Source organism: Lutra lutra, chromosome 12 (genome assembly GCF_902655055.1).
Source record: "Lutra lutra chromosome 12, mLutLut1.2, whole genome shotgun sequence".
Classification (NCBI taxonomy): domain Eukaryota; kingdom Metazoa; phylum Chordata; class Mammalia; order Carnivora; family Mustelidae; genus Lutra; species Lutra lutra.
Genome location: NC_062289.1, coordinates 1,133,112 through 1,157,389, shown reverse-complemented (window position 1 = coordinate 1,157,389; position 24,278 = coordinate 1,133,112).

Below are 24,278 nucleotides of genomic sequence, written 5' to 3'. Positions count from 1 at the left end.
ACCAGGCTCCCTCTGAGACCCCGGGCCCCAGGCAGGCGGGCGCTTCTTCTTCCCTGAACTAGGGTGTGACAGGGATATTGGTCATTTGTGGATTCTCTCCCTTCTCTCTTTTTCCCCAGGAAAGGACTGAATCGGCTTCTGGCCCTCACGGGGACTGGCTGATTTTGGCATTCAGTCCGTCTGCTCTCTTTGTTTTAGGGCCATGACTCAGTCAGGCTGTGCCAAGCTGTGCTATAGTGTGAAAATTTACGGCTGCTTTGTTATTCCAAGACTTCATCTTCATCAACTAACATAAATGTCCTGTTCACTCGGGTGTTCAGAGACATTATTAATCGTCTTTGAGATGCTAAGTGGGACATAACTTTAAATCCAGAAGGTGGAAGATGGAAGACGCAGAGCTGGGGGGACGAGGCAGCAATCACCAGCAGGGGAAGGTAGCCCCGGTCAGCGCGCCGGTCCACACGCCCCGTGAGCCCTCCTGGTCCAACTCAGCACGAGGCTCTCAAGCTGCCAGCGTCAACTGATATGGGGTGACCTCGAAGGAACGTATCTCCACGGGTCTAAGATGTGGCCTTCTCCAGCCTTCACTGAAAACATAAGGCTGACATCTCAACAAAATCGGTGAATCTGGGGAAAATGTCTGAAATTATCAGTAAAATTTCAGAAGAGACAGGGACTCCCGAAAAGCACTTGCAAGGTTACAGGAAATCCCTGAAAATACAGAGCTTGCTCAAGAACCTTCTTCTCAAGCATCCTGAGTAGGTCTGTGTTCCCCCCATTCCCACCCAAACCGTCAGAACACGCACCCCGGTGGGGCAGGCTCTCTCCTGAGGAGACTGGCCCCCGAACGCTGAGGTCACCTGCCCTTCCAGCCCTATTACATGTAGCTACAGCCCCTGAACTCTGGTCCTTCATTTCTGACCATTCGGGACCCGACACACACACACAGAGAACTCACAACCATCCAAAACATTCAACGTCTCAGATCTAAAACTCCCAACTTCTATCTCTTAAGAAACTAAAGCCCTTTGTGTGAAAGGGTCAAAAAATAGTTATTTCTTCTACTTATTGTGATACATTATTGACAAAACCCCAAATCTCACATCTCAGATCTCTGACCACATTTCTGACATCCTCTGAGGGCCAAAAGAACGTGGCTCAACCAAGATGACGATTCTCTGGTTCACGCTCAGAATTCCAGGACTGTCCCTCTTAGACACCATTTCTGAGTTAATTTGTACTATTTCCAACACAAAAGCAGGGTTTTCTTTTCAGGTGAGAGTCCATTTTCCAAGCATAAGCCATGTAATGAAAACTTTTTCTGAGTGCGGGCCAGAATGAGGGCGTAAATCTGAAAGTGCAGAGATCCATAATTCCTTTTTTATTTGTCCTTTTCAAGGAAGAAACCAGGGTCCGCTCTGAAAATCATCACTCGTCATCCTTCAGAACAGAGATATCCCAAGCTGAGCAGCCATGCAGAGAGCGCGCCGGCCTGACCGAGCCAGGGCTGAAGGGAAAGCTTCTTCCATCAATGCCCCCAGTCTCTCAGCCCTCTAGGGGCCTGGCCAGACCTGAGCCCGTGGCCAGGCCGGGTACCCCTTGGCACTGAAGCCCCCGTGCCCGGCTGCTCAGTGTGCTCGCCGAGTGCTGTCTGCCCCACCCCCACAGGGCCATTTTGGTCCCGTGTCACATCTCCTGTGCTGGTTCCAGGTGACAATCAGCGGATCTAGCAAACTAATCCATGAGGATGCAAGAGACAGTCGAAAGCCCACCAGAGCCGCAGGGCCATGTGCACGGGCACCCCAGTCCCACAGACCTGGGCTTCCCCCGTGGGCCGTGGAACTGCCTCCGGCAGCTTTTGCCCAGCCTGTCACGCTCATCGGGTGCTCTTGACTTCCCGCCACATCAGCAAGCATACTAAGGGGTCCAGCGAGCTCCTTCCCACCAGGGCAGGGAAAGCATCCCACCACCCTGGGAAAGCGTGGGGACAAGCAGCAGCCCAGGGGAGACATGGGCCACAGTGCGGAGGCCTCCTGCAGGCCACATGCCCGTGGGGCCTCCCACTGTGTGGGCCGCACCAGGACCCCCGCTTTCCAGTCCTGACGAACCCACCTTGAGTGTGAGTCCTGGAGGGGACAGGCAAGCAATAGCTCGTGGGAAGCGCTCACGTGTCTGCATCTGAGGACAGCCCCGGGATCGAGGGCCAGGCCTGAAGCTCTCAGAAATTTACCTGTGTGGTCCGTAAAAAGAAAAGCAAACTTGGCTTCTTTATGTAGGACATGGACAGAATCCCCGCAGAATTACGGAATGAAAGCCATTCCTAACGTGTTCATGAGAGCACAGAGAAGTCACTTGTCCCATGCCGGGCTCCAGACACACAGCGGAGGACAAGGAGACGCAAACACGCATCCTGCTGGCCTTGAAGGAGGCTTCCCTAAGCTAACAGGCAGCCCCAGGTCCGAGCTCCGGGGTCTGACGCCCACTTCCGGCCTGGTGCAGGGCAGGGGGTCCCCAGCTGTGCGGACCGGAGAGGCCCTGGGTGGCCATGCAGGGAGCCATACAGCCGGGAGCAGAGGTAACACATCACGGAGATTCTGCGACATCGTGGGGTTCCGTGACATGCAGGGGTGGCAGACGGCCGACGGGGGCCTCACGCAGCAACAGCTGAAAAACGGGAAGTGTAATGGGTGGCTATCAACACCTTACATTGAATTATTGGCATTTCCTGACACCTGTATTTTAGCCAAACTGAGTCCTAGAAAATTATTTTTATTCTGGTGACATCTATGACAAAGAGTCCATCAAGAAGTATTTTCTGTCTGAGAAATGTGCTCGGCTCACCCACGGGAACAGGAAGTCGTGCTCTGTGAAGCCTGCCTGGGCGTCTCGCCCAGGAGAGAGCTTCGTGGGACCAGAGGGGCAGATGGGTCAGTGCGCCCTCTAGACCCACGGCCACTGGTAGCACCAGGGCTCCACCTACAGCGTGTCTTCCAGGACCACACTGAACTTAGAGGTTTGGGTTCTGGAGAGAAATGGGTAGTTCTGGTCCAGTCGAGAACCAGCAAGCTCAGCGAAACTGCAGCAAGGCCAGCCCACATCCGCGGACCTATTGGCCGTGGACACCCACAGATGGTGGCCAAATGGCCCATTCCCAGCACCCATTTCATCAAAATCAAAAAAAAATAGAATAAAAGCCCTCTAGGGCTTTGTCAGAGGCCTGGAGTGTCAGGTAGGAGGGTGGCCTTATTGGGCTTCTACTTTATAAATCTGTCTGTAAACCAGATGGCCCTGTCTCACCATCCACCTGTGGTTTTCTGGGCTGGTTTCTCTGCCAAGTTCATGCACACATGCTTCTGGGAACCTCCAAGGGGCTGTGGCTTCACCCATCAGAACCTGCACGGGGATGTCAGCTGGGCAATGAGTCTGCTGACTGGGTCCCATCTGTCATCTCCCAGGGGTACCATCTCCATAAACAGCAACTCTAGCCTCTGGGTATTTCAGAACAAAACACACCGCCCCTTCCCTCACACTGCACATCCCACCCTGTGGCACGTTCTTCAAAATGCATCTGGACAATGCACACCCCTCACCAGCCCCATCCAGGACTACCAGGTCATCGCCAACATCCTCTCTCCTGAAATAGTGCTAACACTGCTAACCTAACCCCACACGGCATCTGGAATCAAGGGTATTGGCTTCTCACTGCCCCTAAGCCGAGCCCTCCAGCAACCCTGCCATCCTGTGGCCTCTCTGGACTCCTCTCTACCTGCCTGCCCTCAACCCCTCCCCTCCAGCACCCCTGCTCCCAAAGACTCGCTGACCATGATCCCCACTCCAGGCATCTGCACCTGCTCCTCCCCAGCTCGTAGCTGTCCCAGGCACATCTGCTGCCCTCTGTCCTGCTGCCTGGAATGCCATAGAGGGCTGACTGCCCCCCCAATCTGACCCATACGTGCTCCCCAAGTTGGCTCTCTGTGTCTGAAGCACCACACCATGAGCTCCCTGGGCTAGTCACTTGCTATCTGTCTGTCCTGCTGTAAGGTTCAAGAGGATAGGGACATACTGTGTTCATTGCTAAGTCCTCAACACTTACAATAGTACCTGGCACATAGGAGGAACTCAATAAGCATTTGTTAGATGGATGGGAGGAAGGTTGAATGGATGGATGGTTAGAGGAATGGATGGATGGATGGATGGATGGATATATGGATGGATAGATGGATGGAAAGATGGGAGGAAGGATGGGTGGATGGATGGATGGATGGATGGGAGGAAGGATGGATGGATGGATGGATGGATGGATGGATGGATGGAGGGGTGGATGGATGGGAGGAAGGATGGATGAATGGAAAGATGGATGGATGGGAGGAAGGAAGGATGGAAGGAAGGATGGATGGATGGATGGATGGATGGATGGATGGAAAGATGGGAGGAAGGATGGGTGGATAGATGGTTGGATGGATGGATGGATGGGAGGAGGATGGATGGATGGATGGATGGGAGGAAGGAAGGATGGATGGATGGGAGGAAAGATGGATGGGTGGATGGAAAGAAGGATGGATGGGAGGAAGGATGGATGGATGGATGGATGGATGGATGGAAAGATGGGAGGAAGGATGGGTGGATCGATGGATGGAAGGATGGATGGATGGATGGATGGATGGGAGGAAAGATGGATGGGTGGATGGAAAGATGGATGGACGGGAGGAAGGATGGATGGATGGATGGATGGAAAGATGGGAGGAAGGATGGATGGATGGATGGAAGGAAGGATGGATGGATGGATGGATGGATGGATGGAAGGAAGGATGGATGGATGGATGGATGGAAGGAAGGATGGATGGTTGGTTGGATGGATGGATGGAGGGAAGGAGAAGGAGGGAGAGGGAGGTGGACAGAAGAGGGAGAAACAGGGGAAGGGAGGAGGAGGGAAGGGAAAATGACAACTCTGTTTCCATGTTGCCATGTCAGAGCTGACAGGTGTGTGGCACCAGGACAGAGGGCCCACAGAAAGTTCCGGAAGGTTTGAGGCAGGTGATCCTGGTAACGGCCCATGTGGGCCTGGACATGAGGTGAGGTAGAGGCATATGCAGGGGTGGGCTGGGTGCAGGCACTGCCAGATGCTGGGAAGCAGGTCAGGCTAGAGGACCCAGTCAGAACCCACACCAAGGGGCGTCTCCTTACAGAACTGTGTGCACCTTGGCTTCAGCAAGGCAGCTCAGCGGCTGGGTTCAGCACACCCAAGTCCGGGGCTCCAGGCCAGAGAAGGTGGGAGAAAGAAGAGCCTTGTGCCAACCACAAGTGTGGAGGTGCCCTGCACCCCCAGCTCTGCCCCACCTGTGTGTGCCCTCGCACGTGGGGCAGAGGCTTGTGCCCGTGTCATACTCACGCTGGGACAGACGGGAACTGCAGCATGGACTTGCTGCTCAGACCTCTTCCTGACCAGCTCATGTTCCAGAAAATCCCACATTAATTAAGAAGCTGGACAAACCAGGGTCCGCCAGCTGTGGATCCAGCAACCGCTCTGGTCTCCAGGGCCCAGGCTTCCAAAGGCTCTGCATGCAGATTTGAATGGGAAACAGTAGAACCATCTCCAGGAAACCATGTTGATTTTCTGAATACGTGTCTTTGTTCTAATAGCCCAGCAAGCGTCCCAGAGAGCAGTTTGGTTTATTTCCTAGGATGGTTTCCAGGAGATACCCATTCTCACGCTGCCTGGTCTGTAGATAACTCATGGTCCAGCTGCTATAGGTTTACAGGAATGGACACTAAGATTCGCTTATAATTCTTTGGGGTCATATTTAGGTTACAAAGAGAAAAGGATCCTTGCAAGAGGGAGAAAGTTTGGACACCACCCTCACACCCCAACCTGTTCTGGGAATGAAGGACCTGTTCACAGAGATTATCCAAGACACGGTGTTTCCATATTTCTCAAGCCAATTTACAGACAAAACAGCTAGTTAGGTGGAAGGAGTGCATATGTAATGACCCTATAATTCTACTTTCACTGCTGACTCTGTAGAAAGCCTGGCATGTACAGAAGGGGGGCCACATAAAGGGGAGTCAGTGCAGAACTGTCACAGAGAAGGAAAAACCAGGAATGACCCAAGTGTCCATTGGTAGAGGACCAGACCAATGACCATGTCTGTTTGGAGGCAGAAAACAACACAACCATGAAAATGCATGAAGTGGGGGCGGGGAGAGCGGTGGAGGGAGGGACATCTCGGCAGCGACGGCTCCTCCAATCCAGGGCGTGAATGTGGCCCCCACCCCTCCCGTGGGGCCAGCATGGGCAGGTGCACCGAGCTCGGGAAGCTGCCACAGCCCAGGGACGGACCGCAGGACACTCTTTTCTCAGCCACATTTCTTTGACTCCCGTACCTGTTCACTTTAGGCAACAAGATACTTTGCTTTATTTTTAAATTTATCAAAAGTGAGTTTTACCATTTTTAACAACCATGGGCTGTCTGGTACATGTCATGCTGCTAAAATGTGGGTTTTGCTGAAGTTGGTTCAACAAATGCCACTCTTGTGCTCACCTGGAGACACCTGGGACGCTGCAGATCTGGACACAGCTGGCACTCTGCAGACTGGACACACCTGGGACACTGCAGACTGGACACACCTGGGACGCTGCAGACCTGGACACACCTGGGACGCTGCAGGTCACAACAGAGAAGCACCCCATCTCCCATAGTTTTACTGGTGATTTTTACTTAATCCGTTTTGCATAACAGTAATGTCCCCAAATTACCTTAATTACCCAAATGCCCCAAATACTGACCCCAATTCTTGGTTATTACTCCCTGTCAGTGCCATGGGAACAAAAAGTCGAGGGCAGAGAGGCGGTCACTCCACCAGGAGAGGGGGTGGGCAGGGCGGCCCCACACTGCCCCATACCAGACCTCACTTTGCACCCTCCTTTGCTTTCTCCAGCCAGATTCTGCCTGGTCCCCATGACTTTGAACTACACTGACCTGCGGAATTCTAATTTTAACCCAAGGCCAAACGTTCAATGACTCCCAGCCACTGGTGGCCCAGGAATTGGGCCCCCCGATTCTGCCGTTGGAAAAGAGTCCACTTTTTCATCGATGAGATCTTTGCCTGGGAAGATGGCTAGATTAGGGTAATGTCATGCAATCAAGTCCCTCTAAGAATCACCAGAAAAATGAGCATTTTCTTTTTTTTTTTTTTTTTTTTTTTTTTTTACTTAATCCCTAAGGTTCCCTATGGAAAAGTGCAAAGTGCCCATGAGACTCCAGTGGCCACATGGGCTGCCATGTCTCTCGTGTGGCCCACGGGATCCGTTGCACAGCCCCGGGCAGGACAGCTGCAGCTGGCATGGTGGGCATGAGCCGCATGGTCACTCTCCACTGAGCTTCAAAATAGGTCCCTCATGATGGCCGAGGTAAGGGCTCGCTGACTCTACTGTCTCCACTGTGACGCCTTCGCCAAGCTGCACAAGTCCCGTGGACGGTTGGGCTTCTCTACACATTGTCATCCTTTGTGCTTCCTGAAGCTGTCCCGGCCTCTGCTCCACGAGGGGCTTGCAGACACACCAGCTCAGGACCCCCAGCCAATCCCTTGACCTCCACGGGTCTCACTTCTCCTCATCTGTACAGTGCGGGGAGCGATTCCTATCTCCCCAGGGCCTTTGTGCATGCTGTGTCGAATGACGGCGCGCGGCAAGGGCTCAGAAACACGCCTGTCTGTTCGTCCATAGCCACCACCAAAGAGATCAGCCTCTCACAGGCTGGCCTGCCCCACGCACCACACGAACGCCACGCTCTTTGACTCCACTGTGCACGCGGCCATGAGACCGGCACCGAGCGGCAGCGCAGGGCATGTGAGAGGCCTACTGAAACAGTATGGGTTTGAAGGAAAGGTCAACACGTTTCCACTGTTTCTGGCAGTTTCCATCCAGAGAAATGAATTCTTTATCGTCACAACAGCTCCCCACTCATCTGGGGTCTGCGATTTCCCGTTTATACCCCTGCTGCTCCAAAAGGTGTGGGAGGTTTCACAGATAAGGAAGCTCTGACCCCTGAAGAAGCAGCCCCCTCCCCAAGGTCAGGTCGATGCGGATCTCACGCCAGGGTCGTGGTCTTTCCAAGCACTTGCATGGGACCCACGTCTAACCAGAGCGAGATACACCCACCCCACGAGGTGCCTTTCTCTGAGACCCGTGTGCGTTCACCCCAACCTGAATTCCAGGGCCGGTCTTCCCAGTGTCCAGTCTGTGTTCAGCCGGTGTTGTGAAACAGGAACCCCATTCCCGCCTCCTGCTTCGTATGCACTCACCCCTCATACCAACCTTCTGCAGAGAAAGTCATGAACGGCAGCATGTTCGGGGACAGGCAGGGGACGGTCTCTGACTCCTTCTGTCCCTTCCACAGAGCATTTCCTCACAACGTCGTGTGTTTATCTACAAACCGAGGGGGACAATCCATGTCCACACCTTTGCCGGCACTACCTGAGGCTGGATGGAGAGAAAGGTGGGACCACGCCCTGCTGGTTCCGATTGCCCCAAACAGACTGTGTGCACGCATCATCTGAAGATAGGGCGCTGGCGGGCTGTGCATCGAGGGGGGACGGCATCGGAGGCCGGCGGTCCAAGCACTACTCTTTCATCCACTTCCCTTGGACATGGCTCAGGTGCTGGGGCTGAATGCTGTGTGAGCCACACCCAGAGTTCTCGCAGGGCACGAGAGTGTGCGTGCAGAATTCCGGGCAACGTCACCATTACGCAGTGTGTTGTTCATTGTAAGTTTACGTAACTTCTTACATGTATAGAACAAGTACAACTGTAAATTTGCATAATTCCATTTCCAGGAATGGCTCACAAACTGACCGTTTACAGCGGGCTCTCAGGGACAGGTGGGAGCTGGCCCCAGAGCAGCCCTGGGACTCGGCCCGTCTGAGGCTCACTGGCAGGTCCCGGCTGCAGGTTCAGGAGCCGACGACCAGCACCACGTCCATGGCCCTCACTGCCTTCACAACCCTTGAAAACAGAATGTCAGGTCTGGCAGGAAGACAAAGGATGGTGTTGGCTCCAACCACAGCCCAGGAATCCCAGAAAGGAAATGACCTGCCCGAGTCATAGCATCAGCTCCAGACACAGCTGGCCTGGAGGCCTCCCGTCCAAGGGACAGAGACCGAAGGAAGAGTGTGGAAGCCTGGGTGAGAGGCCGGGTCACATGGTCACTATTTCAAGGGACTGAGACGAAGTCAGTGCAGTGGGATCACCAGTAACAGGACGCTTGGCGACTCCACAAACAGCAGCTGGAGAGCTACAGGCCCTCCTCTCCTCTCCCTCCTGCAAGCCATAAGGGTCTGTGAGTGTCCCCACGCACCAGAGGACCAGGACTGGACACTGGCTGCCTTAGCCAATGTGGTGGATTCGGGATTTGACCTCAAGGTTTTCCGGGTCTGTCACCCTGCCCTGTGGAGGTTCCCCTGAGCAGGAAAGGCACAAGGGACCCTCCTGGTCTACTCGAGGACACCAGAAGAGGCCCATCTCCCCATCTCCCACAAGCAGATCGTCCCGCGCCAGGGACAAGCACCAACCAGATAAATGGGAGAAGATGCGGGTGATTTCCTGGGCTTGCATTCAGGGGTGCTGGCGCCTCCCAGGAAACGACCGGGTCCGGAAGGGGGTGGGACCCTGCCTTGGAAGCAGTCCCAGCGTCTCCCATTACCAGCGCCCGAGAGGCGGATACAATGCAGTGTGACCCCAACCCAGTCTTGGGGGAGGGCCCAAAGCTGGCGGGTCGTGGAGGCTCCAGAACACGCCCACCTGGGACTGGCGGGGACAAGGGTGTGAGTCCCCGGGAACCGGGCCGGCGGGAAGGGAACAAAGCTAGCCAAGGCAACACAAATGGCCTTGGGGGGCAGCCTGGCATCCCGTGGGGCACACTCACCTCCACAAGGGAGGCCAAGCACCCCGTCCTCCAGGACAAAACAGCGCTGGCCTGTGACCGGGGGGGCTCGGGGTGCACAGTGGAGCCAGGAGAGCTTCCCCGGGAGCCTCCGTCCTCCCGTCCGTGGCAGACAAGTCCTGTGACAACGTCCGCACCAGAAAGGGCCTCATCACGAGCCCGACGGTCGGGGTCAGAGCCTGTTTCTGAGCCTACTTTGCCGCCTCAGTCTGCTGGAACTTTCTCCGCGTGAGCCGCGCTGCTTGAAATGGCCTTTCGACGAGTCCTCCTGGGAGGAAGTGCTGACCTTGAGTTGCTGGAAAGGGTCCTGGGCTGTGGTCGCCACCCAAGGTGCCCCAGACCCTGGGCGCAGTCCACGCCACCGCCGCACAACCCCGTCCCAAAGCCCACGCACAAGCGTCTGCACAGCCCGCCCTCCCGGGGAACTACGTCCTGGAGCCGGTGACGGCAGACCCAGGCAGCTGCAGAAGGTGGTGGAGCAGCCCACGCCGGTGCTGTCCCCAGCCGGGCCCGCGGGAGCCGCTCTACACGGGCAGCGCCGGCACAGGGCCCCACTCAGACGGCCCAGAAGCCTGACCTTGAACAGGTTACTCCCATGTCCTCCTAAATCCCTGCGTCTGCGAAGTGGAGAGGACAGACGCCGCCCGGCAGGGCTGTGGGAAGAGCATGAGGAAGCCGGGAGCACTGGGCACGCGGTCCCGTCCGCTCCGCTCCTCCAGTCTCGGTCTCCCCTGCAAACGAAAGGGGGTCGGGAAGTCAGGCATCAAGGACGTGTCTTCAGGACAAGTCACCAGGAGACGCCCATGCTGGGCAGTTGCTGTATGGGGCACGGTTCGCGAGCACGGACGCAGGGAAGTGAGGCCAGCTCGCATCTCACCCCCACAAGAAGAGCACGACCGTCCTCGGTCAGACCAGCGTTTCTTCCCAAACAACAGACCCTCGAGATCCAAATGAAATATGGAGAGTGAGGAAGAAAAATAGGCTGAACATTCAATGAATGGGACAAAGTAAGGGGAACGGAGGTCCTGCCAACCACGCTCCCGGTTCAGAGCGAGTGTGGGGGCTCTGTGGGCACCCTGCCCTCAGTCTGCATTTCCGTGGCAGCGGCAGACTCAGGACCAAAGCACAGAGAAAAGTCTGCCACGTCGCATGTTTCCGGTGGCCCTCACATGCTCTACACCTGACAGCCAACATACACGACCACCAGGGTCCCATGGACCCTTCCACAAGGCCAGGGATACCCGCCTCAGTCACCGCGGGAGCACGCTATGTGTGCATGTGCATGGACCAGGAGAGACGAGGCACAGGGCCTGAAGGACAGTCAAGGGCAGACTTCCTGGGCTCCGCACCTGTAGGTCCCGTCGGTTCCAGAAATCCCTCGTGACAGCCCTGGGCACCTCTGTTCTGCCCATTGGGGCCACGCTCAGCTAGGGCAGTGCCCACAGACGCCTCTGGTGCTGGCTGGAGGGGAGGGCAGCTTAGACATGAGGCTACATGACAAAACCTAGACAAAACTTGAGAGCCCTTCGATATTTTGCTCCTGAACCTATCCCACCAGCCGGCCCCCCGCAGACGGACCCCACCCCAGCCCAATCACCATCCAGACCCTCACACAAGCCCCTCGGAAGCCCAAATGGCCTCCAGCCAAATTTAGGTATGATTGGGGCAGCGGTGTTGAAAGGCCAGAAAGGAAAGGGAGACATGAATATTAGTATTTTGTTTCTACCTGAGTCCTCATGATCAGTGATGAAAATATGACAGTAAGAGAGAGCCTGGGTCTAACACAATGTTACAAGGAGTGCAAAGATGTCGGTCAAATCCACTGTTCAGTTATGTTGATCCGGTGCGACGGGAGGAGTTCAAATCTGCTCTCGGGAACCACCCAACGTCTTCCCAGGATGTGGTAAAACTCAGTGCTCAAAATGGCCTCTTTGTTTGCACCGAAGGATTTGAAGTCCCTTGGCCTAGATCCCAGCACTGCGCCACTGAGCAGGCTGTCCGTCCCCGCGGGGCACTCACACCGGCCATTCTCGAGAAGCCCCCATGACGAGGCCACTTACCATCCAGGCACTGCATTCACGCTCCCCCCACCCCCGCGAGCACCAGTCTTTCCCGAAGGTGCACCTGCTAACCCGAGTCCCACCCTAAAGGGTTAGAATCAGGGCAAGAGCCTCACGGGAGCCTTCCGCTGGCCCCAGGAAAAGCCCCCTATCTGCAAATCACGCTCCTCAAAATTAAAGGGCGTCTGTCTTTAACTCAACTCAAAGGGCGATTGTCCTGAGTGAGGCCATACCTCGTGGACGCGGTCGGCAAGGCTCCAGGGTCACTGCGCGCCACCCCCCCACCTCCTGCCCAGAGATCCACCCGGAAGCCCCATCCAGCCCTCTCAGCTAACCCAAGGACAGGAAAATCAAACCAGTGTATCGTATTCTGAGGACTCAGCCCAGATGGGTCAGGACACGCCAGTGTGTTCTCGCGTTATGGTGAACGCTGAGGGGATGGCGCGCTCTGCTTCAGCTGCACGTCGATAGCCAGCAGACAGCCTCCTGGAATGAGCTGAACTTTTCTTACCAAAGCTGCTGGGCACCACATTCCACCAGAGCTACGGGGCCAGAGCTTTATGACCCAGAACCCTGCACCCTTGAGAGACGCCCCGCCCCGTGCTCCAGTGGCATGGGAGCTCGCGCCAAAAGGACCAGGCTCCTGGCAGCACCATGGGCCCCCAGGGCGGCCCACTCTCATTCCAGTGCGGCTGCAAGACGCCCCCAAGCGAGGCTCCCCGGGAGCACGTGCTTCACGCCCTGGCTCTGACGAAGCCGACCACAAGTCCACAAGCACGGCCGGCCACGCTGTTCCCCTGCGCCTTTATGTGCACCGTGGGAATCCGTCCGGAAGCAGAAAGAAACATCCTGGTGGGTTGCTGGGATAGCAGGGGAACGTAGTAGGAATCAGTGACTATTAACTGTCTGGTCTTTCCCTTCTGTTTTGTTCAATCCTAACTGCTCTGCCACTTGACATCAGCAACATGGAAGGCTCATGGCTGAGCCTGCCGCTCAGGGACCAGATGTCGTCATCGCCACCGACGGTGTGAGTGTGGGTCCATCTGGCCCCTTCCAGAGCCAGTCAGAGTCTGTGATCGATTTCACAGAGCTCCAGATGGAAGCGTTCCCCAACCAGGCCCATGCAAGCCTTCGACACCATCTGCCTCTTAAAGACGTCTCTAGGGGAGACGAGCTCCCACATTCAGGGAAGGTCACGGCCGCCTCTCTACAGTGGAAGGCGTGAAGGTGTTGACTGGAAATGACACGTGGTGGCCAGGAATTGACTGTACCTGAGCGGGTGCAAAGGTGTGTTGCCGGTGACAAGCTACCCTGCAAAGTTAGCCAAACTTACAACCTTTTTTCAAAAAAGGGGGTAAGTAGCGGCAGCACTGAGAAGCATCCGTTTATGAGACCACCCCCCAGAGCGACCCGTGGATGGTGCTGGGTTTGGAAAGGGGCTCGAGGCCCCAACTCAAGCCGGCGGAAGCCGTTACAGGAATCCCGTGGGATCGGCCACAACGACTCCACCCGACAACGGGCCCCCATCCTTCTCAGCCAGGTTTAAGGAGCTGTGTTACAGGCACGGAACCCCGTCATTAGCACCCAGTACCCCCAGCATGAGCAGAGCCCCTGACAGAGCTCACCAGGCTCCTCCTCGTTCACAGAGGGGGCAGCAGCAGGACAACTGCAATCCCTCACTCCCTCTCCACGCAACCAAAATGTCCCTTCATCTTACTGACTGGGTCACACAGCACCCAGGACCGCGTGACACCTGCGGGCTCCCCGCCCACACAGAGTGCTCCCTGCAGGAGGCCAGCACTGCCAGGTGATGGAAAGCAAGGTGTATGGGAGGGTTCACTACTGAAACCGTGAGCCTGCCAGGCGTCTTGGGCGGGGGGGTGTTCCTGGAGATCTGCTACGAATATGTGTAAAATGGCTTCGCACTTCCAAGACCTTCAGAGACTCTTCCACAAAAATAAATGAACTGGGAATTCTTTATCTAGTCCCCTCTTTGTGGATTTTTTAGATCGTTGGACTCTTTTGCAATTCAAAACAATGGAATGAATGTCCATTTTCACTATTTCCCAGATGCGCGATCAGTTCCTACGCGTGGACTGGCTGGTCGAAGCACACGTGGATTTACAGTTTCCTCAGACCTTCCCGACTCACCGCCGTGCACACTCTGCCGCTTCACACTGGAGCCCACAGCAAGCGCGGCTTCCCGTTTCTCTGGGTCCTCGTCGAACCTCTGCGCTACCAACGTACACGCACGTAACAGGTGGAAAGGATCTCGGTATAATTTCAGTGCGTTTCTCTGTGAATGGGGTTGAGGACCTTTCAAATGCCTAAGGTCCATTACCCCTAAACTGTTCATATACAGTTTTCTTTCGGGTTTTTAATATTTTTAACTTCTTTGCAGGGGATCACATATTAAGAAAATCAGCCTCGTGTCTGATATAAATTATACGCTATTGTCTCCAACTTGTCATTTGCCTTTTGATTTTGTTGCGTTACAGTTGTCGTTAAAAGTTGTTTCATTTTAATGTAGTGGAATTACCTAATCCACTTTTCACACTTCGTAGGTCTGGTTTTATACTTAGAAAGGCCTTCTGCATTCCCAGATTCACAGGGGAAAACACTAATTTTATGTTTAACACCATCATAATTTTGTGTTGATCTCCGGGTCAGCTGACACTTATTTTGAAAGAAGGTATGAAGTGGGTCCTATTTTATTAATGTATGTTTAGAAGAGCATTACCCAGGGTCCGGGTGCCGTCTTGGGCAGTCGGTCTTCACCATGTAATAGTCTTCAGTGTATGTTTGAACCTATTCCTGGACCCTTCCAGTCCTGACACCGCTCACCGTGTCTCTGTCCATGTGACACTGGACCTCACAACACTCCACGTGGAAGTTCGCAGCACAGGCGTGGCCCGAGTGCTCACCGGGTCCCGGCTCTTCTCGCTGCGTTCTCAGTGCAACCTGGGAACCCCTCCGAGATTCCACTGGGATTGCTCCCAAACTAAATGTGTAGGTTAGTTTAGGAAAAGTGACTCCTTAAGACGAGCCTTGCCAGCAGGCGTGACTCAGTCTCTCTTCTGGACCCGCACTATCTGCATTTCCAGACAGACGGGACTTGAGCCTGTGACGTGTATCTCTTGGTATTGTGTTCAGTGTTGCAGCTGCAAACGGCCTCTTTTCTCTGGTAATTCTAACCGGATATTTTTGGTACATGGGAGTGGTATTAATCCCTATGTACATGACACCCAGCCATCTCACAAAACTCTCTTATTTGTCACAACTTTTCAATTGATTCCCTTGGATTTATTAAGTAAATAATTGTATTTCTGAAAACAATGATGGTTTTGGTTCTTTCTAATTTTCAGGCTGTATCACATGCTCAGCGCGTCCAGCAGCGTATAAGACACGTGGCGTCAGGGGTTACCCTGGGCTGATTTCTGTTCCCGCCTTGAACGCTATGGCCCCGAGTGTTCCCGTCACACGCGATGCCACGTAGTCGAACTATGTGTTCCAGCACCACGGAAATGTGTGTCTGATCCTGCAATGAAAAAGAAACAGAATCATGAAAGTGTCTTTCAATCACGTAGAGGTACTAAATATTAACAAGTGTCTTTCACATCTATGTAAACTTTTATTAACATAGTGAACACTGTTAACAAGCACGTTAACCCTGAATTTCGGATTCCTGAAATAAAGCCCCGTGCGGAAGTCGCAAGATTCTTTCCCTGTGTCAGGAGACGGCATTCTCCACGGTTCTGCTTGTGACAGACGGTGCTCTCTTCCCCGAGCTCACGGGGAAGCTCTCTTTTTTCCTGGGATTTTCATCTGATTTTGCTATCAGTTTTTAATCCATCGAGAGAATTTGGAAGTTTATTTCCACACAGACACAACTTCGATGTCCTTACCACCAACTGTTTCTTAAAGGTTCACTGAGGGGTGCCTGGGTGGCTCAGTTGGTTAAGCGACAGCCTTCGGCTCAGATTATGATCCTGGAGTCCCGGGATCGAGTCCCACATCGGGCTCCCTGCTCAGCAGGGAGTCTGCTTCTCCCTCTGACCCTCCTCCTTCTCATGCTCTCTCTCTCTCTCATTCTCACTCTCTCTCTCTCAAAAAAAATAAATAAAATCTTAAAAAAAAAAAAATGGTTCACTGGTTTCCTGGGAGATCAGGCCTGGCAAACTTGCCCTATTTCTGTGTGTTTACTCTATTACTTGGTCACTTTTTTTCTCTATAACTTCTGGACTCAGGGTTAGTAACTCGCACTCCCCCAGAACACTCAGCCGTCTCCTGTAGGCCACCAAACGATCTGCACGGAGCTCGAGGGGCCGACTGTTCACCCGGAGTCCACGTCCCACCACCTCCTGCTTCCAGCCGGAGCTGGTGAAGGTGGGGGAAGGGATTTTAATAGGTCGTGTTTCCTCTTCTTTATTTTTCCTCCAAAAGAACAATCGTTCAATATATTTGATTTGCTGTTTTCTGTTTACAAACTCATCAATGTCCACTACTGTCTTTAACTCTTTCCTTTTGTTTTGCTAAGATTAATTCACTTATTAAATTTCTAACTTTTGATGTTGAGTACTTATTCTTTCTCAATTACAAGGAAGCATAATTTTTCAAGGTTGTGAATTTTCCTCTGAGCACTGCTGTGACCCATCACATCCAGCATATAATTTCTTGTAGTCATTACTTCGGAGAAATTCTGACACTTCAGGTTTTAGTCCTTTGTCTACTTTCATTTTATTTTTAGTCTTCCAGGTACCAACATTTTTCTTTGCTATTTGCCTTACCGTTTTGTGGTTGTTTGTCTTACCGTTTTGTGGTTGTTTGTTTTATGATTCTGCGGTTAATTTTCAGCTTTATTGCATTATTATCAGAGAACATAATCAGAACTGTTTCTTCTGTCTTTATGAGATATTTCCCCTGTGGTCAATTGTTACGTTTGACAGTTTAGTCACAACTACATAAAGAAGTGGTAAGATGGAAACAGGCAAGGAGACAAACCCCAAGAGACTCTTACCTATAGGACACAGACCGACGGCGGCCGGAGCGGAGTCGGAGCCGGGAGGGGCAGCTGGGGGATGGGCACCAAGGAGGGCACGTGATGGAAGGAGCACTGGGTGTCGTAGGTAACTGATGCATTGCTATATTCTACTCCTGAAAGTACTAATACACTGTATGTTAACTAAGATGATTTTAAATTAAAAAAGTTTTTAAAAGGAAGTTGTAAGCCCTGTTTTCAACCAAAATGTTATGTGGCTATCACTCATACCTGCTTTGATGTTCTTCGCTCTTGTCCCCCGTGTGTAAACGACCAAGCTCCTGACTTGCCTGGGGCAGTGAGCCCAGAAATAGCATCTCCTGTTACCTGTGAGTTTCTGTGTGTTCCCCTTGGGTCTATTGCATTTGTGTTTACTAGTTGGTGAGCATGTAAAATACCTGGACACTCCTCAGTTACGAGATCTTTTGGTGACAATTCCTGTAATTACAAAGCGTCTTTCTTGGTCCCCTTAACACTTTCTGCCTGAAGTTCTGCCTTGTTTGACACTAAAATACTCCTCCTTGTGTTCTCTCTTTGTCTATATGTGCCTGGTGGCCCTCTGCCTGTCTTCTTAACTTCAACTTTCTGACTTACTCTGTTTCATTGTATGCATCATATAACTGGCTTTTGCTCTATGAGGTTAAAAAAAATCCTTGTTCTTTCAATACTTTCACTTAGTCCATCTACAAATAGAGATGCAGGGTATATGCACAGTCTTGGCTTCATTACCACGTTCAGGGTGTGCTCTCTGTTCTTCTTGCCTTTTCCTCTTACTATATATTGTGTCTGCTTTGTTGTCTATGTGTTTCCATATGCGGAAAGATTTGCACTTTTAACTATTGCATTTTAATCAAAAAACTTATGTGATATATTTATTGCTTTTATGCAGTTTTTATTGACCCCTACCATAAGCAAGAATGAAATTAGGGCATTTATACTTTTCATTGCCTTCCCAACGCAGCACCAGCCACTTACGGCTGATGGTACTTTATCACTTATTTTTTTAGTAGTTAGCCTATTGTCTTGAAATAGAATCTACATGTACATGCATTCATGTTGTACACTGCTCAACTTCAGGGAAGATCAGAACATAGGCTACAACAGTTTAAATATACTTATGCTTTGATTACTTTTATATTTTTTATACTCCAAGTTAGAAAAGATCATGGAACCAAAGTTCTGATACTACTTCTCATCTTCCCTTCCTCATTCTACTTCTGAATTTTGCTATAAGATATCCAGATTTTTACATTTTGTAACATTTACCTTCTGTCCCATACCCACGAGTGCCCAGTGCCATGTCCTTTTCAATCTGCCCATCAAGTGAATTGGGAACCCAATGTCTGTCTTCTACAATAGTTTCTTCATTTGTCTCTCCAGTTAGCTAGAATTCATCATAGCTAACTTCAAACTAGATCATGAAATAGTATTAATTAAGTTATTGCAGTTCAAAATATTTGTGTCTTGTCTTCCCAATTGAATAATAGTTAAGCTGGGTACAAAATTATTGGTTCACACTTTTCCTCTTCTGAGTGCATTGTAGTCATGGCACAGCTGTGTTCTAGTGTTGACTTTTGCCTCAGAGATGTCTGAAATGACTTTTCCTGGTGAGTGTTTTGTGGGTGTTTTTGGCCTGGAGACCCGGACATTATTTCTTTGCCTTTGAAGTCCAATATTATCGGAGTAGGTTCCTATCTTGATTGTTCTATGTTGTTTAGTACTGGGAAAATCTAAAACTCCAAGGTTTCTTTTTATTCTTGGGGGAAAAAAACTAATTCTATTTTATAATATAATTTATTACATCATGTTTTCACTGAAAGTCATTTATGTGTATTTTATACCTTATTACCCATCTGCCATAGCTGTGATTTCTGTCTCTTCCTTTAGGATCGCCTTCCTTTCCGCTTCATCTGGCTGAGTTTTCTGCTCCTGCTCCGTGCATCCTCTCTAGGGTCTGGCAGTGTCCAGGCTGATTTATGCTCCTTCCAATGAGGCCTTTGTTTTTGTGATGTTTTTACTTCCTTACTTCCTTCATGAACTTTGTCAGCTTTTGTGTATCTCTTCCTCTGCCTTATTGTGCTGCTTCTTAGATCCACTATCACTTCTTGACCTCTTGTTTTGTGGAAGTGATTGCTTCAGGAAATAGTATCTGTTTTTTAAGCCATAAAAACATATTTTGTCACAATGTCCATCTGCTCTATGATAGCATTTTTTTACTCTACTGGGATATGATTGACATGTAAAAATCTGTAGGTATTGAATGTGTACACCTCAATGAGTTTGAGAATATGTATTCATCTATGAAGCCATCACCACTATTAAGGCCATAGACTATCCATTAGTTCCCGAAGGTCCTTCCCTCTACTTCTTTATCATGTGTGTGTGTGTTAAGAACATTTAACATAAGATCTCCCTCTTAGCGAATGTTAAGTCTGTCATATAGTATTGTTAGCTATAGGCACTATGTACAGTAGATCTCTACAACACATTCATCTTGCATAACTGGAACTCTATACTCCTTGACCGTTTCCTCCCCATATCCTCTCCTTCTGGCCCCTGGCAAATACAGTTCTTCTCTCTGCTTTTATGGATCACTTTTTAGACTTCCCACAGAAGTGCAATCATACAGCATTTGTCTTTCTGCCTCTGACTTATTTCACTCAGCACAATGTCTTCCAGGTTCATCCATTCATCCATGTTGTAGCAAATGGAAGAATGTCCTTCTCTTTTTAAGAGTGAATATATACATACGAAATTTTCCTTCCATTCATTATATATATGTTTTATAGAGAGAGATATGTGTAGATATATGTTATATCTGTTTCTCTATGTGTATTATTTAATATATATATTTCTTTATATATATTCTATATCTTTCTTTCCATTCATTATATATTATATTATATTATATATCTGTTATATATGTAAAATATGTATTTTTATTTCTTTCCATTCTTTTTTTTTAAAGATTTTATTTATTTATTTGACAGAGAGATCACAAGTAGGCAGAGAGGCAGGCAGAGAGAGAGGGAAGCAGGCTCCCCACTGAGCAGAGAGCCCAATGCGGGGCTCGATCCCAGGACCCTGAGATCATGACCTGAGCCGAAGGCAGAGGCTTAACCCACTGAGCCATCCAGGCGCCCCTCTTTCCATTCTTTCATCAATAGACATACTTCCATGTCTTGGCTAGTGTGAACCATGTTGCAGTAAACATACAAGTACAAGTACCTCCTCAAAAATCTTTATTTCAATTGCTTTGGGTAAATTCCCAAATGTGGGATTGGTAGATTGTAGGATAGTTTTACTTTTAATTTTTTGAGGAAACTCCACACTGTTTTCCACAGTGGCTGCACCAATTTACATTCCCACCAACAGCGCACAGGGTTCCCTTTTCTCCACATCTTTTCCAACACTGGTTATCTCTAATCTTGTTTGTACCAGCCATTCTGACAAGTGGGAGGTGGTATCTCGTTGTGGTTTTGATCTGCATTTCCCTGTTGATGAAGGATGTAGAGCATCTTTTCATGTGTCTGTTGGCCACTTGATGTCTTCTTTTGAAAAGTCTATTCTGATCCTTTTTCTACTTTTAATCAGGTTATTTGGCTTGTTTTCAGATTTTGTTTCTGTTTGTTGAATTATAGGAGTCCCCAGTTCCTCATGTATTTCCTCATACATTACGTGTTTCCTTACCAGAAATATGGTTTGCAAATATTTTCTCCTATTCCATAGGTTGTCTTTTCATTTTGTTGACTACTTCTTTTGCTGTGCAGAACGTTTTAGTTTAATGTAAAACCACTTACTTATTCTTGCTTTCATTGCCTGTGCTTTTGGTATCCTACCCAAAAAATCATTGCCAAGACCAATTATGACAGCATTTTCTGATAAATATTCTTCATCTGCCATGTTTTCCTATTATTTCCTCCTTCTTCTTATAGTCTTTTATATACGCGCTAGCTCTTGCTTCTCACAGGTCAGCGACTAATGGATGTCTAGGACTTAGGGCCTCTCCTACTCTGACTTACGAGGCGACAACTTACTGCCAGTGGGGTCTGTGCTCATAAGGCTGTGTTCAGCCCCACCTCCCATGCCTCTTCAAGTGCATCTTAGTCAAGATCCACTTCAACCCTCCACCCACTTCTAATCGTTCCAGACTCATTGCCCTGCAGGGTGAACCAAGCTCTGCGGGTGTCGGGGACCCGCCTCTGGGCACCTCTTCTCGGGGCAGCTTGCGCCATTGCAGGTTTCTCCTCATGGCACGGGGCGGCCCTTCCTCACAGATTACTATTCGGGGCTACAGATGTCTCCTGACATCACGAAACATGACACTTGTTTTTCTGTTTCTCAATATCTTGGTTGTTTTGTGTATTTTCCAGGAGAAAATAGAAATACGCTCTCCTCAGGCCATCCTACAGGATCCTGGAGCCTTCAACGTGTCTCTCGATGTTCCATGGCCATAGACGACTGTGTGCATCCCTCATGGGGGCGAGCCTGCTCCCTCGTCTGGCCCTGCAGATTAGCCCGAGCCCTTCCTAATGCTGCCCTGCCTGTTTCTGCTCTTCACCCATTTTTCCTACCAAGGACAATTAAGAGGGAGAAAAAGAGAAAACTAAGAGGTGTAGTGGTAAGGAGAAGCTTTAGCAGAAGGCCTCAGAACGGATGGAGAGTTTATAAAGGAGCAGACAGCTACAAAGTGGGTGAGGGAATAGTCCAGCCCTTGGCAGAACGAAGGCCACAGAACAGTGTTGTGGGTTCGAGACAGCAGGAGTTGAAGCAACAGCCAGGAAACTTGTGCATTATGTACACGAGCCTGAGACATGAGGAAAGTTTACCCAATATTTTTCCTATTAAAAACCTGAAGAACTGTGCATTTCCAGCTACAATGACATCAAGAGGAGACAACATTCACCATCCAAGTCCACCTTCAACTGTGGGACTCCAAAGAAGAGAACCCTCGGGGACCGTGGAAGCGGCAGCCCCTGGCTCCCTGCCCAGAGAGGTCAGGTGTGCAGAGCACGGGACCCAGAGTCTGCTCGGAGCCTTGGGCTCTCCTCGGGGTGGGTCAGGCCGTGGGCAGAGGCGGGAGATCCTGCCCGATGAGGCTCTTCTTGCTGCGTGGGGCGCTGCAGGAGACCATGGCTGCTGCTCCCGCCGCTCCCTGACGCCGCGGTTCACGAGCAGAGGACGCCGTTTGGGTTTGCTCAAAGCCGTGGCCCAAGGAGTCGCTGGCCCGCTCGGTCTGCGCGCAGGAGATGTAGACTAGGCCAACTCCGACGGGAGGTTAAGACCTGGGCTCGACGGCTGAGACCTCATGAGGTCACATAGAGTCTGGCTTGAGATCAAACTGAAAAGTCAATTTAAACCAAACAGAAAAGCACGTCTGTGATGCTGGAGAGAAACAGAAACAAACGATGGTTTCTCTTCGGAAGCCGTCTCTGCCCGATGGCCCCTGCCCCTCGCGGACTCTCCCGTCCTAGCACCTGGGCTGCGAAGTTTGACAGTTTCTCCTCCCTGTCCTACTGTCACGAATTGTCCGTCGTGTAGCACCAGTGCCCACTGCGACCGACATGCTAGCTGTGCTCTGCCATCAGCTTCCGGGTGACCGCGTTAGTGACGCTGACATTAGCCACGATCGTCTGAGAATCGCACTCCGGTGACTGCCTGACTCCGTGTAGTGTTTGTAATTAAGAAGTCTGGATCTCGACAACGCAGGATCATGGTACCCTAAGGTAAGAAGGCAAAGACGTATTTCTTACCCCCAACACCCGCACTGCCTTTGAAACTCAGTTAAACAATATTTTACTGTTTTGAATACTATTGAATATTATATTGTATTTTTCCCCTCTGTAAAAAGTTTACAAAGCCCAGTTGAGTGGTTGATATATAGGATATGAACCTAATAAACATTACCTAAAATTGATTATACTGAGTCCCTTGGGAGGAATAAGAGAATAATTGTTAATGCATTATTAGCTACTGACAAAATACTATATTTTACATTTTACTACACAGATTGTACACCCTAGTTCATGTGGTTATGTTGCATTGTATTTCTGCCAGCTTCATTGTTATTATCAAGGGCTTTCCATTAGTGTTACCCTGAACTCCACAGCAGAATTCATAATATTTCTAAAGTGATGATTATAGGAGATGTTCTCTAGTTGGGAAAGACCGTCGTTGTGTCACAGACGTCCACAAGTAGCCACTGATTCCTGCTTCAAGGCAGACTTTGTCTTTAAATATTTCTCTTCTGAGGAAACTGTGATTTTAAATATGATATCTGACATTTGCTAATCTTTTACAAATATTTATGTGCAGGGAATCTTATTTTCTAAATACAATTCACAAACAATACGAGATAGGTGTGCAAAAGTCTTTCTCTAATAAACAGGGGGCGCGACGCCATCCTCGACTCAGGTTTGCAGGCAGAACAACATATGGAAGGACCCACCCTGGGAACAGAGAATGCGGGACATCACACATGTTGTCAGCGCATGACTGGGTCCCCAGCCACGGCTCCAGCCCACTGGGCCCCGGGTTCTGGTTGTCCGACCTGCCCAGAGGCGGGAGGGTCTAGGCAGCCATCCGCAGCCCGGCCTGGAGGACAACAGGGGCAGAGCCCGGGTTCCTGGGTTTGCTCGGGCTCTGCCTGCTTTGCTGGGATCATGTTTCATCTCTGATTCTTACCCTTTTAGGATCATCACTCAGGAGCTGAAGCCTTGGTATGAAAAATAGGATCCCCGGACCCTGAAGTGCAAGGACACACCCCGCCCCCTCCAGCAGCCACTCCTCTGCCTGCAGGTGCCTGGAAATCCCTGTGCTCTTTGCTTCCTGCTGAGGGGGGCTGTTTCACAGTCTTTGCTCGGAAACCAAGCCCTGCAGCGTCCTCCTTCCCAGTGCCAGGCCCCTCCCCTGCTCCGGTTCCGAATCCACAGCTAGACTCATCATGAGCAACCTCGGTCTGAGGATGGCTCTGGAGCACCCCGAGAAGGGCTCCTGACTCTCCAGCAGGAGTGCCTGACCCCCATGTGTAACAGTCACCAGTGCAGCACCGATTGGGTGTCTAGATGCTTCGAGGGCATTTTCCTGACTCCCGACAAAACCACAAGAGGGACCTGCACTACTGAGACTCAGTTCCCAGGCACAGCAGCGCCTTGACCAGCCAGGACCAGGGTGGATGGGTAACAGAGTCAGCAGTGGACACTCGGGAGGACATCACCAAAGCCCAGTAATGACCACAAGCAA